The sequence below is a fragment of the Leuciscus leuciscus genome, assembly GCF_965113295.1.
Source record: "Leuciscus leuciscus genome assembly, chromosome: 11".
Lineage (NCBI taxonomy): Eukaryota > Metazoa > Chordata > Actinopteri > Cypriniformes > Leuciscidae > Leuciscus > Leuciscus leuciscus.
In genome coordinates this window covers 30,466,987-30,485,197 of record NC_138735.1, presented here as the reverse complement: position 1 = coordinate 30,485,197, position 18,211 = coordinate 30,466,987, and the positions used below count along the sequence as shown (strand labels likewise).

General features: G+C 37.7%; 1 long non-coding RNA gene and 4 gene segments (V, D, J or C); all 5 read left to right on the top strand.

The window, feature by feature from the left end:
* The window catches only part of LOC309508957 (immunoglobulin kappa variable 1-8-like), a 138,459-nt gene that overhangs the window by 117,543 nt on the left and 2,705 nt on the right, over nucleotides 1-18,211 (top strand).
* LOC309508959 (Ig kappa chain V region 4135-like) lies at nucleotides 1,593-2,514 on the top strand. The segment is given in 2 exons: nucleotides 1,593-1,710; nucleotides 1,798-2,514.
* Nucleotides 5,399-5,987, top strand: LOC309508968 (immunoglobulin kappa variable 4-1-like). The segment is given in 2 exons: nucleotides 5,399-5,481; nucleotides 5,579-5,987.
* The window catches only part of LOC309508997, a 58,995-nt gene continuing 52,388 nt past the window's right edge, over nucleotides 11,605-18,211 (top strand). Inside the window, exons 1-2 of the long non-coding RNA XR_014209760.1 lie at nucleotides 11,605-11,680; nucleotides 11,786-12,094. This is a non-coding gene — a long non-coding RNA (uncharacterized lncRNA). The remainder of the gene's footprint in view (nucleotides 11,681-11,785; nucleotides 12,095-18,211) is intronic.
* Nucleotides 12,890-15,153, top strand: LOC309508952 (Ig kappa chain V region 4135-like). The segment is given in 2 exons: nucleotides 12,890-14,265; nucleotides 14,353-15,153.

Below are 18,211 nucleotides of genomic sequence, written 5' to 3'. Positions count from 1 at the left end.
ACACACACACACACACACACACACACACACACAGTCTAGAATGAAAGGCATAAAGCGGTGCAGAAGAGCGACTGAAGCTGATGTGGAGTCGAGCCATTTCCTTTATATCTGGTTTTCTCCAGTTTAAGCGTTAGAGAGTTAGTGTATTTTTATTGTACTTTTCTTTATTTTTGTAGCTTAGTTAGTTTCTCCCTAATAGTCCGAGGGTTTGTGTGTGTTGTTTTGGCCTTGCTCCCTCTTGAAGTCTTGAAATCCTCCACATTTGTAGAATAAAACTAGTGTTTGACATTGAGTTGTTTTCGGCCGTTGTTAAAGCACTGGTGTTGGGAACTGAAGCTTGCTGTCTCCACACATCACTCCATCTATTATAACTTTATACTTCATTTCTACAAATATAAACCTTTTTACTCCTGAAGTATCAGACAGAGCTGATCATTAAGAGAAATACTATTAAGACCATAACCATCTTTACAGTGTTAACTGACAAACATTCAATGTCTCGAATTACACTCAAGAAGAAACTGAACAAACTGAGAGTCTTTTCTACAGTCAAACCAAACATTATTCAGACACCAGATATAATTTTGTATAGTTTTTTTACTAGTGTGTGCAGGACACTATAGTTCATTTATGTAAGTGAGGATAACAAAATAAAGTAAACTGTGACATATTATACCCAATAATTCTTCATAAAGTGGATTACCAGTAAATATTATAAAAAATTGGGACCAAAAATGATTCAGACACTTTGACCTGAACATGTTTTGCTCAAAGTTATCTGACATTATCAAGATGAATTTGTTCTGACACAGTTTAATATTTGTCATATTTTATTACCATTTTCTAAACTATAGCGGATAAACTGATAATGTGAGAAATGTTGAAGGTCTGAATACTGTATAAAGTATATCATCATCAGTTTGGAGCCGCTGCTGAAAGTGAACCAGTGAAATAAACTAATAGATCAGTTTGAATAGATATAGAATAGATTTTGTTGGGACTGATAACATGTGCTTTGACTCTGTCTGATATATGGACTATGACTGGATCATACTTGTAAATAAACTGCATTTGGATCCTCACTCTCTGAATGCTGTGTTTCCACTGTCAAATCATTACAACAGAAACTCACTGACTTCCCCTGCTTTATGAAGCTCATCATCACTGAATTACTGAAATTATTAAAGTGAACATGTTTATATCATGTGTGACTCTCAATCAAACTCAGTTATTCAGTGACTGACAGAGACTCGTGTGTGTGATGATCCTCATGTCTGTTCAGAAACTGCAGGAACACACATGGATTTGGTGTAAAATTTGGGGATTAACAGCGACGTTTCACTCCAACTACAGTAAAAATATTCTCAAAGTCTCAGCAGATATTTAGATTCATATACTAAAGTTGGTCTAGATGTATTCAGAACTGAATTGAATTATATAATTTTTAACAGTTTGTAGAAGATCAAGTATTATGAAAAACATTCATTTTTACTCTGTTCTCACTTCAGTGATTGTGTTTTGTGTCTGTTAATGAGTGACTGTCTTCAGGGAAATGATGTGGAGTGTGTTTGCATATTGATCAGATCTTCAGTGTGTGAGAGTGTTTATAGTGCTGTGAGTTTAACACTTCATCACTGACACACACAACAATCTTCATCAACATGACCTTCATCATCATCTTCATCTGGACTCTCACAGCGTTTGCTCAAGGTTTGTGGAGCACAAGTTTGATATTAATTCATTTCTTCAAGTATATTGTCAAAGTTTTGAGTGTATTTTCTTCTTGTTGTGTTTCAGAGTGTAGAGGACAGATCACCGTCACTCAGAGTCCCTCAATAACAGCAGAACAACCAGGAGGAACTGTGAATATCAAATGTAAAACCAGCAGAGATGTTTTCGGTGGAGATTGTTTATCCTGGTACTTACAGAAACCTGGAGAAGCTCCTAAACTCCTGATTTATTGGACCGACACCCTCGAGTCAGGAACTCCATCTAGATTCAATGGCAGTGGATCTAACAGTGATTTCACTCTGACCATCAGTGGAGTCCAGACTGAAGATGCTGGACATTATTACTGTCAGAGTTTCCATTGCAGAACAGATTCTGATAATGATTGTGTGGGTGATGAAACATTCACACAGTGATAAAGAGTCGTACAAAAACCTCCGTCAGTCAGAGTCACAGTGACTGAACTGAAACTGCAGCTGCTCAAAGGAGGATCTGAAATAACATTGTCACACTTGCATCTGAAATAAAACCATCTAAATTAAACTCTTTATTAGATTATAGAGGTCATAAATAACAGTGAGAGAAACAACTAGACAAAGTCCACCAGTGTCCCTGCGCTTACAGAACAAAAATATATGGGAATATACTGCAAAATATAATGCGATATATTACATAATACATTTCCATATATGGGAAACTAGTGCTTATATTTTTCAATATTCTGCAATATATGCATTGACCATGGTTATATATTAATAAATATAAAATATTATTAATTATTGTGTACATATATTGTACATACATGTTCCCATATAAATGTGAATGTATTTCACATTTCACACACACACACACACACACACACACACACACACACACACACACACACATAATTATAATTATATATAGTTGATATGTAATATATTAACACAATATATTATTCTGTATATTTTCAAATATATAACATGTTAAACCATTTAATATATTGATCATTCAATGGGAAAATATATTTTCTTTTCATAAGGGTGCCAGTCCAGAAACTCTTTTGTGCTCTTCTAGATCAGTGATATGACTGAGATCTATATCAGCCGTTCGCCATATTGGATCTGTCAAATACAGTCAAGAGCAAGTTAACTGTCGACTGCATCTGAAGCCTTTTAATAAAGTTTCATGAGAACTAGTGAATATAATCAATGTGGGACATCGATTAAAAAGTACAAAGTTCCATTAGTTGCTTTTATTTGAGACTCAACATGTGGATCAAGATGTGGTTATACTGTAAGAAACAACTATAATACTGACAAATTACAAGTATAAAAACATCACACACTGATCAATCTCTTTATAAACTACAGGCAGGTTCTGCTCCTTATCAGTCAGTCAGTACAGTATCATCTTACACTGTATAAACACACACAGTCCTGTATGAACACACACCAGTGAAGGCCAGCGCTGCTCTTACACCTCGACTCTCATCCTGATGATCCAGCAGTTCATCCGCTCAAAGAAGAGGATCACTGACAGATAATGAAGATAATCACTGACCTCTACTGGCTCATTCCCTTCAGAACAACCTTATTCACATGTATGAAGATCTATATCTGCACTAGACATTAGCTCATATTCTCACAGCATTTAGTTGATCATTAATAAGATAATTCTGCATATGGATATTGTCATAAGGTTTTCCTCAGTGGGTTTTACAGCCATATGCTGCACAATGCGTTGATATTTTAGATGAAAATGCATTGATTTGTTAGTGTGAGTGATGAACAGCGTCATGATATTGGAAACTGGTATTTCTTACCATATTATTTTAATGTACTTAAATTATGAAAACACTGGTTTCATAGAAAAACAGTCTATTTCTGCATTGATCAATAATTGGATACATATCTAAGCCTCTCCCTCCTACTGAGCGCTGGAATTATTACTTTATTTATACATTTATTTATGATTTCCCTTTTCTAACTTTAGTTAGAGTGTAATGTTGCTGTTTGAGCATAAACAACACCTGCAGAGTTACTGTTACGAACTGCTCCGAGACAAGAAGGTTGAGGATCCAAATGCAGTTTTTTATAGTGATCCAAAATCCAGGCAAGGGTCGTACACAGGCAGTCCATACAAACACACAAATCCAGAGGGTAAGACAGGAACGGGAAAACCAGGACACAGGCAGAGATCAAGAACCAGGAACATAGACAACAGTGAAAACGCTCAGAAAAGCAGTGTAGCAACATACAAAACTTTGCAGTGAGTGAAAGGATGAACCAGGCTTATATGGGGTGAGCTAAAGATAATGAGACACAGGTGGATGTAATCAGGGATGATGAGTCCGGGCAGTGAGTTATGGGAAATGTAGTTGTGAGTGAATCATGATAGTCTGATGTGGAGTGCCCTCTGGTGGCTCTCAAGGGCACTCCAGCTAATGTTACAAACCTCAAATTTTCTTTTAAAGAAATTGCTTTTTACAGACTACAAAAAACGGCTGGTTTGAACATAAAAGGCTAAAGTTTTTGAAATTTTTGGAACGGCTAACACACACACACAAACACAAGCTCTTGAAGCTCCGCCCCCTGTGCCGGGAGCAGCAGCTCATTTGCAATGGTGCGTTTTTGCTCACCTTCAAACAGTGACGATTTTAACATGATATAAAAAAATATCTGTGGGGTATTCTGAGCTAAAACTTCACACACACACACTCTGGGGACATCAGAGACTTATTTTACATCTTGTGAAAAGGGCATTATACCACTCCTTAACTTACTGACATTGAGTTTTAACTAATAAGTTAGATTTAATCTACACTTTTAAATGAATTTTTGTTGAAAACTTGTTCACAAGTATAAACAGTGTAAACTAATGAATATGAACAAACCTCATATTAGTCAAAAACTGTCTCGTTTCAGTCCCACAGTGAAAGTGAGCGAGTTAAACTCACATTTCATCATCAGGAGTGATTGTATTTCTCTCAGAATAGAGCAGATGTTCATCATCCTCAGAGTTTGATGTTTCTATAATACTGAAACACTTTAAATAACTATTAAACATAAAACACAATGAGAGATGAGTGATATGAGTCTGTCATGCATATTTATCTTCAATCTATCATAATCTCTGTGAGGTTCATCATGAATCTGCAGGTGTTTTAATGCTTCGCTGAAGTTTATTAATATGTGAGCAAAAGCCCTGATCCAATGAAAGACCTGAAATGAAAACAACACAAATGGACTCAAACACATGAAGTTATTATTTTATTTCAAACTATGTTGATTGAATTGTAATAAAATTATGACTGAATGACAAAGTACACGTACAGTTGTGTATGAAACACACAAAGCAGAGCAGACGACAGATCAGGAAAAAATATCCAAGCCTGTTCCCACCTTAGATTAATAATAATAATAATTAATAATAATAATTTTCAAACTGATTTGATGATCTACTTACTGCCAACATCCAGTTTGCTGCTGAGAGTGAATTACAGAGAAACAAACTATTATTGAGTGTTTGATGAGGGAAAATTAACTTCTTAACATTGTCATATTTCTCATTTCTGCTCTTCTGTCAGTGACTGAGACTCATTTGAGAGGAAACGGCTTTGAATTTGTGTCCCACCCCTGAGACTGAAGCTCAATATCAGTGTCTGTCACTCAGACTGTTCATCCAACATCTCTGTCCTTCAGTTTCACTCATTCCCAGTAAAGATGAGGACACACACACTGATCTTCTGCTCTCTGCTGCTGCTCCTCAACGGTGACACTCACTTTCACTGCATTTACTACTTTACATTTACTTGTTTTAGCAAAGATCATTCTTTTATTCTGCTGATTTTCTTCTTGTTGTGTTTCAGAGTGTAGAGGACAGATCACCGTCACTCAGAGTCCCTCAATAACAGCAGAACAACCAGGAGGAACTGTGAATATCAAATGTAAAACCAGCAGTGATGTGTACAGGAATAGTAATGGAGATTATTTAGCCTGGTACTTCCAGAAACCTGGAGAAGCTCCTAAACTCCTGATTTATATTACAAATCGCCTCCAGTCAGGAACTCCATCTAGATTCAGTGGCAGTGGATCTAACAGTGATTTCACTCTGACCATCAGTGGAGTCCAGACTGAAGATGCTGGACATTATTACTGTCAGAGTTATCACTGGATCAACAGTAAAGCTGTGTTCACACAGTGATAAAGAGTCGTACAAAAACCTCCGCCAGTCAGAGTCACAGTGACTGAACTGAAACTGCAGCTGCTCACACACTTTCACACTCAACAGAAACACAAATATGAACTTAATATCAATTAATATAATTAATAATTATAATATAATTAATATAAACTTAATATTAATATCAATCATTAATATTACTGAAGATAATTAAAGATAATTTATGGTTTATTTATTCTCATTTTGTTGTTCATGTATATAAAGCATTATTATTTTTCTTCCTAATCATACACTCATACTGTAAAGTGAATCATAAAGATGTTGTTGCTTGAATAGTTTATTAATCATCTTCCATAAAGCCGTTGTTTAGATCATCATGTACAAGAGTCACAGATGAACTGATTCAGAGCAAAATGAGCCGTGAAAGAGAGAAACCTTATTTAACATGATCAGACGCTCCACCGTCCCACAATCAGTCTGTCTGTAACCATTCACTGTTTTCTGGACGCATTAATTATGAATCCAGCGATGCGTCTGAGTCTCACATGAGCAGAAGACAGATCTCTCACAACAACACTTCAGTCTCGAGTCAAACACACTTAAAACATTCATAAAGATGTTATTGCTCAACACTGAAATAAAGCGCTTCATTGTGTGGAAACTTCACTGTTATTTTTACAAGATCAAATACTGCAGTTTTACTGAGATCAGTGTTTATGGGCGATCAGAGACATTTAAGAGGTTTTAGGATATATGAGTTTATTTTATTTGAATATGAGACTTTGAATGTATCAGCTATTATTTTAATATGTGGATAGTTTACTGAAATTATGAAATATGGAATATCTTTCCTAGGTATTTTATAGGCGCATTGCACTCTGTGAATTAGAAAGAAATCTTTCTTGAAAATAATCAAAAACCTATGAATCGTGAATTGAATCAAATCAACATCTACATTTCCTCCTCTAGTCCAGTCACACGTGATCTACCAGTGAAGAGTCTCATTACGTTATATAAGTCATACAAGTCATATAAACTATCACTCAAACTTCATAACGGTCTCATCCCTCCATCAGCAGAAGTGAAACTGCTCCAGTTCAGAGCGTTGAACCAGTAAAAGAGTGAAACTGCTCCAGTTCAGAGCGTTGAACCAGTAAAAGAGTGAAACTGTGAGTTTGAGGTGAAAATCTCATTTGCATTGTCAGGTTTAGTGATTGTGATGGTCGTTTTAATGACCAAAAACAAATTTTCAGGAGGAAAAGGCAAGGCAAGGCAAGGCAAGTTTATTTATATAGCACATTTCATACACAATGGCAATTCAAAGTGCTTTACATAGAAGAAATAAAAATAATAAAAATAAATAAGAATAATTAAAACAGTTTAGAAAAATAAAATGAAATACAGTACAGTACAGTCGGACGAACAGTGGCACAGTGCTCATTCAGTAAATGCACAGCTAAACAGAAGTGTTTTGAGTCTGGATTTGAATGTGACCACTGTAGGAGCACATCTGATCTCCTCTGGAAGCTGGTTCCAGCTGTGGCTGGCATAATAGCTAAAAGCAGACTCACCATGCTTAGAGTGAACCCTTGGTATTTCTAGCTGATATGATCCTAATGATCTGAGTGATCTGTTGGGTTTATATTCAGTGAGCATATCTGCAATGTATTGAAGTCCTAGGCCATTGAATGATTTATATACCAGTAATAATACTTTAAAATCAATCCTAAATCTAACTGGGAGCCAGTGTAAAGACCTGAGGACTGGTGTGATATGTTCATATGTTCTGGTTCTGCTCAGCGTTCTGTATGAGCTGCAACTGTCTTATGGTCTTTTTGGGAAGGCCAGTGAGGAGTCCATTACAATAATCCACCCTGCTGGTGATGAAAGCATGAACAAGTTTCTCTAAGTCTTGTCTGGAAACAAAGCATCTAATTCTTGCAATATTTTTTAGATGATAGTATGCTGATTTAGTTATTGCTTTGACATGACTACTGAAACTAAGGTCTGACTCTAGTGTCACACCAAGATTCCTGACTTGATTTTTAGTTGTTTGACCCCTAGAGTGAAGGTATGCGTTCACCTTGAGAACTTCATCTTTGTTTCCAAATGCAATAACTTCAGTTTTGTCTTTGTTTAACTGAAGAAAGTTTTGACACATCCAACTGTTGACTTCGTCAATGCATTGGCACAGGGAGTCAATGGGGCTGTAATCGTTAGGCGATAGGGCTAAGTACAGCTGTGTGTCGTCTGCATAGCTGTGGTAAGCAATTTGGTTGTTTCTCATTATTTGGCTCATTGGGAGCATATACAGGTTGAACAGGAGTGGCGCAAGAATTGAGCCTTGAGGGACTCCGCATGTCATGGATGTCCACTCAGACTTATGGTCTCCTATACTCACATAATAACCTCTCCCATCTAAGTATGACCTGAACCATTTTAGGACTATCCCAGAAAGCCCCACCCAGTTTTCCAGCCTGTCAAGAAGTATGTTGTGATCGACAGTGTCAAATGCAGCACTGAGGTCGAGTAGTACCAGCGCTGATAATTTGCCTGAATCAGTATTTAAGCGAATATCGTTTATTATCTTTATGAGCGCTGTCTCTGTGCTGTGGTGCGGTCGGAAACCAGATTGAAAATTATCAAAGTATCCATTCGAGCATAAGAATTTGTTCAGCTGATTAAAGACAACTTTTTCAATGATCTTGCCTATGAAAGGAAGATTTGAGATCGGTCTATAGTTGCTTAATATGGTCTTATCCAGATTGTTCTTTTTCAGGAGGGGTTTGACAACTGCAGTTTTCAGGGAGTTTGGAAAACTCCCAGAGAGAAGTGAGGCATTTACCACTTCTAGAAGATCTGCTTCTAAACTGTTTAACACACTTTTGAAAAAAGATGTGGGAAGTGTGTCAAGAGCGCATGTTGATGTTTTAAGGTGCTGTACGGTTTCTACCAAAATTTTGCTATCAATTTCTTTGAAGTCAGACATAGTAACTACTTTTTCAGGTGGTCTGATCTGTCTGACCCCAGCACAACTCAATGATGTGCTGATCACCTTTCTGATATTATTGATTTTGTCAGAGAAGAAAGAAGCAAACTCACTGCACTTGCTGTTTGAGAGCATTTCACTGGGAATCTGGCTTGGGGAAAAGTAAAAAATGTTATTAAGATTATATTTTGCCGAACAATCATTGTATTGTAGATACATTTGACTTGCATAATCTAAAGTAGATATTTCTCTAGTTTAATCTGATGCTTTACACTCATGCTAACTTCAAACCCACATGCTAACACAGTTAGCTATGTTACGGCTGTTTGCGGTGAGGATAGTTTTAACAGTTCATTAAAAATATTACAACCAAACCCTTAAGATGATTCCAGTTATCAATCACATTCCCTGTTAAGACAAAATCATGTGAGTTTTTTGTTGCGCATTGAGGGATTTATGAATATGTTTCCATTATAGTTTATGTGCATGTCTTCTTATTGGATAAAAACATTATCACCTCAATTGAGCACATACAATTTTTTGGGCACATTTTTAGAATTGATGTTCATCTCGGCATTTCCATCCAATGTTTTTTTATGTGATAGTCAATCCCAAAATTCACATAAAATAGGAGGATGGCAACATAGCTAGTGACTGAACTGTAGGGATGGCTGATGCGAAACTGATGTTCCGAAGCTTTTCAAGCGTTTCGAAACACGGATCCGAAGCGTGATTCAAAACACCCATGTCACGTGACTACGGCTAAATGAAGCTTCGGAGTGTTTCACAAGTGTTTTGACAGGTGGCATGGTCCGCCGAATCAGCGTTTGATTGACAGGGTCGGGAACAGACCACACAATCGCACATCTGTATAAAAGTGAAGTCAACGCATCTTGACCTCATGGGTTTTTGTGAGAGGAGTTTGTCAAAGGCTGGAGAAATTATCTGTAAAAAATAAAAGAAGTAGGCTAAGTCCTTCCACAGCAAAGAAATTAATATTTTAAAATAAATTTTCTATAAAAAAAGTGAGACATTGTGGCTTGATTTCTTTTATTAATATTCATTTTTCATGACCAAAATAACATTATGCACTGTGAGGAGCCTACAGGTTACAAGCTTCACATATTAGAAAAATACAATAATAAAAAAACAACAAATTTTTTAATGGCTCGTTGTCAAGGTTGTTTCAGATCAACACCTGCAAGTGACCACGAGGTGTCACCGTTGAGACGGGTGTCGGATTGTTTCGAAGCCTCGACACAATATGGCACATTTGCTTCAACTGTTTCATTGTTTCACGAAGCCTCGATCTGCCCACCACTACTGAACTGTTGTGTGACAGGAATTGAGCACACACACATGATCACACACACACTGTAACGATGCGGTTGAAACATAGGAGGAAGCAGGATCCACGTGCCGTAGTCTTTTATTAAATAAAACTCAAAATTTGACAAATTCAGACTCAGACAGGGAACAGGACAACCAACATACAACATTAAGAACTCAAAGACTGAACTAGACACAGGGCTTAAACACACATGCAAACAAGCTTAACAAGATAACAAGGGGGCGTGGCTAATCAGAAACACCTGGGAAGACTAATAAACAAGAAAAACTACAAAGGACTACAAAACATGGCACAGGACAGGAATTGACAAAAAGTCCACACAAGACAGGAATTATGACAGAGTCCCCCACTTAAAGGATAATTCCGGTATTTAGCACTTTGAGTCTCTTTTCTGGTTTGTTTTGGATGAACTAGAGTGGTGGACACAGAAATGTTGACGATGGGTCCTGACGATGGGTCCTTCAGAGTGGCTGTCTATGGGCATGCACGAACATGTCCTTAAAACAACCCTTAACGTTTGTTTTCAAAACGGTGCAACTCACCGAGTGGTTAGTGGTGTCCGTTGATGGGCGCTTATAGTGAGACACACTAGCACACACACGCAAGGTCTCTCGCTCCCTCTCTCTGCCGTGCGCGCGCTCTTGCTCGCTCACTCTAGATTCCGGGAGATTTTAACTGATTTGCATCAGGCCGCAAATCGACATGCGGGAGACTTGGGATGTCTGTAATACCTTGATTATAATCACTCATTACATATACATTGAAGCAGCAGTGGATTCTTCACACACACACACACACACACACACACACACTCAAAACCGACTTATGACTGAAAACTGACACCATATGTTTTTGAGCTTTTTCAAGCAGCTTTATCTTTCCCTCGAAGTTTATCAAGATAATAATAAAGATATCACTCATCATAACTGTTCTATCAAAACTACTGACTCTATCACTCATCTCAATGCATTGTTAATGATTAAAGCAATTTTAATACATTCTAATGACCTATGACCTCTGGAATGACCTTTGCCCTGTAATGAAGTTCACAGTGACATACTAGTGTAGCAAATCTGTCATTTGAATCATCAGAAAGCCTGAAGCTTCAGACACATGAACAAATGTTTATGACTCGTAACATGGAAAAAATCTCCTAAACACTGTTATGATTTATGAGCATCATGTGTTGGAATCCTTACACAGATTTACATAGAGATGATTTGCATCGCAGCACATCGTGTGTGTGTGTGTGTGTGTGTGTGTGTGTGTGTGTGTGTGTGTGTGTGTGTGTGTGTGTGTGTGTGTGTGTGTGTGTGTGTGTGTGTGTGTGTGTGCGCGCTTCAGGAGGATTTATAACTCTGAGTTTGAACACTGAGAATCTAAACCATCAGCAACCATGAGCTTCATCATCTTCATCTTCATCTGGATGTTCTCCAGCTGTTTCACAGGTGAGGAAATATGAAGTTAAACTGCACTATTTTAACTGATTAACAGTGCTTGAAATATTATCCAAATATGTCATTCTGAATGTTTATTCATTATTCTTGATGTAGAATCAGTCGGTGAACCGACAGTCACTCAGACGCCTGCAGTGAAAACTGTTCAACTAAGAGACACATTTACTATATCCTGTAAAACCAGTCCTGAAGTCTATCAGGGTTGGAGTTATCAGCCTCTATCCTGGTACGTACAGAAACCTGGAGAAGCTCCTAAACTCCTGATTTATGCAGCAAGCACCCGTCAGTCAGGAACTCCATCTAGATTCAGTGGCAGTGGATCTAACAGTGATTTCACTCTGACCATCAGTGGAATCCAGACTGAAGATGCTGGACATTATTACTGTCAGAGTTTTCACAGTAGTAGTAGTAGTAATGTGTTCACACAGTGATAAAGAGTCGTACAAAAACCTCCGTCAGTCAGAGTCACAGTGACTGAACTGAAACTGCAGCTGCTCACACACTTCAGTTCAGCTTGAGCAGTTTAATAAGTCTGTTGATTTATCAAGTTAATCCCTCATTATTCAGATATTAACAGCATCATATAAATACATCACTCAAATTCAGAGCAGATGATAATAATTTATATTAATATGTAAATGTATGGAGGAATTAGCAATAATATAAACATTTATTAAACAATTTAAGATTACCCAACAGGTCCTGTCCTCCATTAAAAACAGCATATGCATGTCACCACTCACCATATTTATTTAAATGTATTTTATAAACATTAATAAAAGTGAAGATGTTTGTATTATGTGTGACTGTAACGGTCATCAGTGAGAGTGTCCAGGATGACCATCAGAGGGCGCTCCACTCCGGACAACACACACATCCACACACTCCATTCCCCATAATCCTTAGTTCAGACTATCATCCACACTCACATTCCCCTGTGGCCCCATAAGCCCCGTTCACACAGCCAGCGATTTTGTCGCTGTATGTCGCTAGTCTGTGAAGTCGCTTGTGGGCGTTGGTAGTGCTGTCGCTTTAATGTTATTGGTAGACTGCTCGTCTGGCCACATCTACACAAAACACCATCACAAGTGATACAACTATATTATTTTAATTTGACTAGGAATTAGGCTCAAAAGAAACAGTATGCAGTTGGGAGAGTGTTTTTATATTAACACAGCAGTGTTCAGTGGATTAAATAATTTACTAGATTAACGATCTATCAATCTACAAATTAAACTCACTCATACTGTCATAAATCACTAAAACGTCATCCGAATTTGACAAATAATAAATGTTCTTGTCCCTAATAGTCAACATAATGCAGGGGAAACTGTAAAATGAACTGCAGCAGTGCTAATCTTGCATCATAAAACTAAAACACTCGAACTATAAATGTATGAATTAAACTCACTGAGACTGTTGACAGTTTCTTTTCCAGAATCATTTATTATATCCATGTTTGTGTTAGTTACAGTCAAATCATATAAAACAGTGAAATCGCCCTCGAACTCTTCTGTCTTGCCTGCACTCGGGACGGTGACGGGAGCTGAGCTCCACTGAAAGGCTTCATTCCTATTGGTTGTCGCTCGCGAAAATCGCTTCTCATTTGCATAAAGTTGAAATTTAGTTGCTGTGTGTGGTTGTTAAATAAAGTGTCTTGTGTTTATGCTCAAGTGGGCTCAGTGATATGTTAATAACAATGTTATGGTGTTTTCTGGCTCAAAGAGGGAAAACTCACTGCTGTAGGTCTCGATAGAAACTAATGCACTTTGTGATGTAGATTACCTAGATATTACACTTTTTTAAAATGAGACTCTAGAAATCGAGGGGATGTGGGCCTACAAAACCTCTCAGCCCCGGGGCCTAACATTAGGTTAAGGCGGCTCTGTCTCTGCCTGTCCTTGGATTTTCCTTTTTGCCCGTGAGTGACCCTGCTATTGTTTGGACTGATTACTCTGTGTTTTTGACCTCTTGCCTGTTTTCTGGATTACGTCTTTGGATTACCCTCCGTTCAATAAAACTGCATTTGGATCCTCAACCTTCGTGTCTCAGAGCAGTTCGTGACAGACGTGATTGACAATCAAACTCAGTTATTCAGTGACTGACAGAGACTCGTGTGTGTGATGATCCTCATGTCTGTTCATAAACTGCAGGAACACACATGGATTTGGTGTAAAATATGGGGATTAACGGCGATGTTTCACTCCAACTACAGTAAAAATATTCTCACAGCAGATATTCAGATTAATATACTGAAGTTTGTCCTGTAGATTTATTCAGAATTGAATGATATAATTTTTTTAACATTTTGGCTATTGTAGAAGATGAAATGTTATGAAAAAAATATTTTTTTTTTACTCTGTTCTCACTTCAGTGATTGTGTTTTGTGTCTGTTAATGAGTGACTGTCTTCAGGGAAATGATGTGGAGTGTGTTTGCATATTGATCAGATCTTCAGTGTGTGAGAGTGTTTATAGTGCTGTGAGTTTAACACTTCATCACTGACACACACAACAATCTTCATCAACATGACCTTCATCATCATCTTCATCTGGACTCTCACAGCGTTTGCTCAAGGTTTGTGGAGCACAAGTTTGATATTAATTCATTTCTTCAAGTATATTGTCAAAGTTTTGAGTGTATTTTCTTCTTGTTGTGTTTCAGAGTGTAGAGGACAGATCACCGTCACTCAGAGTCCCTCAATAACAGCAGAACAACCAGGAGGAACTGTGAATATCAAATGTAAAACCAGCAGAGATGTGTTCAGATGGAGTGATGGGGATGAAGGTTTAGCCTGGTACTTACAGAAACCTGGAGAAGCTCCTAAACTCCTGATTTATTATGTAAAAACCCTCCAGTCAGGAACTCCATCTAGATTCAGTGGCAGTGGATCTAACAGTGATTTCACTCTGACCATCAGTGGAGTCCAGACTGAAGATGCTGGACATTATTACTGTCAGAGTTTACATTGCAAAACAGATTCTGATGGTTATTGTGAGAGTGATGAAACATTCACACAGTGATAAAGAGTCGTACAAAAACCTCCGTCAGTCAGAGTCACAGTGACTGAACTGAAACTGCAGCTGCTCAAAGGAGGATCTGAAATAACATCGTCACACTTGCATCTGAAATAAAACCATCTAAATTAATCTGACACTCTTAATAATTATAGAGTTCAGAAAGAGATTTTGTGCTCTTATAGATCAGTGACACATTTGAGATCTGAATGATTTCAGTTTGCCCTAGTTGCCGCCTTTTATTAATAATAGATCTTAATTTTAATTATACTCCATGATTATTTCATTTGAGTATCCTAACATGTAATTTGTTTACTACACACTGTATTCTGCAGACAGTAAGAGTTTTATATTAGCTTGCTGTTTTAATTATAACTTGATCAACAGTTCAGTTTAGACACGCCTCTCCCTCCTCTGCACCAATCAGACGCTTCTGATAAGAAAGAGGGTAACACTTTATAATAACATTCAGTTGTAAGTCATTTAAAAGTGGTTAGTTAATGATGAACTAATCATTTACAAAACATTCATAAATGTTTAGCAAGTGATATACTAACATTTTATGTATGTTTTGTAAATTTCGTTACAAGTCATTTACAAGATTAGTAAATGATTAACTAATTATTTATGAAACATGACTATGCATTCATAAATTATTAATAAGTGATATGTTCATTATTTTATGTATGTTTTGTAGATTCAGTTATAAGTCATTTACAATTGATTAGTTAATGATTAACTAATCATTTATAAAACATGAATATGCGTTTCATAAATATTTAATAAATTGTTAAATTTTTTTGTATGTTTTGCTCACATCAGGTGCACAGTGGTTAAAGACTCCATGTGTGTCAGAGAAGACAGCTGTCTATACCCTCACCAGTCAGCACCTACACTGCAGTACACACTAAATTACACTACACTACACACTACAGAAGACAGCTGTCTATACCCTCACCAGTCAGCACTTACACTGCAGTACACACTACACTACACACTACACTACACTACACTACACTACACTACACTACAGAAGACAGCTGTCTATACCCTCACCAGTCAGCACTTACACTGCAGTACACACTACACTACACACTACACTACACTACACTACACTACACTACACACTACAGAAGACAGCTGTCTATACCCTCACCAGTCAGCACTTACACTGCAGTACACACTACACTACACTACACTACACTACACTACACACTACACAAGACAGCTGTCTATACCCTCACCAGTCAGCACTTACACTGCAGTACACACTACACTACACTACACTACACACTACACAAGACAGCTGTCTATACCCTCACCAGTCAGCACTTACACTGCAGTACACACTACACTACACTACACACTACACACTACACTACACTACACTACACACTACACTACACACTACACAAGACAGCTGTCTATACCCTCACCAGTCAGCACTTACACTGCAGTACACACTACACTACACTACACTACAGAAGACAGCTGTCTATACCCTCACCAGTCAGCACTTACACTGCAGTACACACTACACTACACTACACTACACTACAGAAGACAGCTGTCTATTCCCTCACTAGTCAGCACTTACACTGCAGCACACACTACACTGCAGTATACACTACACTACACTACACTACACTACACACTACAGAAGACAGCTGTCTATACCCTCACCAGTCAGCACTTACTCTGCAGTACACACTACACTACACACTACAGAAGACAGCTGTCTATACCCTCATCAGTCAGCACTTACACTGCAGCACACACTACACTACACTACACAACACACTACACTACACACTACAGAAGACAGCTGTCTATACCCTCACCAGTCAGCACTTACACTGCAGCACACACTACACTGCAGTATACACTACACTACACTACACACTACACTACACTACACTACACTACACTACACACTACACTACACTACACTACACTACACTACACACTACACTACACACTACAGAAGACAGCTGTCTATACCCTCACCAGTCAGCACTTACACTGCAGCACACACTACACTACACACTACACTACACTACACTACACTACACTACAGAAGACAGCTGTCTATACCCTCATCAGTCAGCACTTACACTGCAGCACACACTACACTACACTACACACTACACTACACTACACTACACTACACTACACACTACAGAAGACAGCTGTCTATACCCTCACCAGTCAGCACTTACACTGCAGCACACACTACACTACACTACACACTACACTACACTACACTACACACTACACACTACAGAAGACAGCTGTCTATACCCTCACCAGTCAGCACTTACACTGCAGTACACACTACACTACACTACACTACACTACACTACAGAAGACAGCTGTCTATACCCTCATCAGTCAGCACTTACACTGCAGCACACACTACACTACACACTACACTACACTACACTACACTACACACTACAGAAGACAGCTGTCTATACCCTCACCAGTCAGCACTTACACTGCAGCACACACTACACTACACTACACACTACACTACACTACACTACACTACACTACACTACACTACACACTACACTACACACTACAGAAGACAGCTGTCTATACCCTCATCAGTCAGCACTTACACTGCAGCACACACTACACTACACTACACACTACACTACACTACACTACACTACACTACACTACACACTACAGAAGACAGCTGTCTATACCCTCACCAGTCAGCACTTACACTGCAGCACACACTACACTGCAGTATACACTACACTACACACTACACTACACACTACACTACACTACACACTACACTACACACTACACTACACACTACATAAGACAGCTGTCTATACCCTCACCAGTCAGCACTTACACTGCAGTACACACTACAGTGTTCAACACCTGTTATAGATGATGTGTAAACATATTGAATAAATAATTTACAACACTTTCTGCATCCCCTAATCTAAAGTGTAAACTATTCATCACTTGTAAATGTGTTACACTTACCTGTTACAAATGATCTGTACGTGTATTCAAGGCATTTACAACACTTTCTGCACCCTCTAATTGCTACATAAAAAAAAAAAAAAAAAAAACATTATTTATTAAACATTTATGAAACGCATATTCATGTTTTGTAAATAATTAGTTAATCATTTACTTATCAATTGTAAATTACGTATAACTGAATCTACAAAACATACATACAATAATGAACATATCACTTATTAATAATTTATGAATGCATAGTCATGTTTCGTAAACAATTAGTTAATCATTTACTAATCACTTGTAAATAACTTGTAACGGAATTTACAAAACATACATAAAATGTTAGTGTATCACTTGCTAATCATTTATGAATGTTCTGTAAATGATTAGTTCATCATTAACTAACCACTTATTAATGACTTACAACTGAACGTTATTATAAAGTGTTACCAGAAAGAGATACAAATTTTTATTTGTGTTTTTACCTGATTTAAAAAAAAAAACGTATTCAC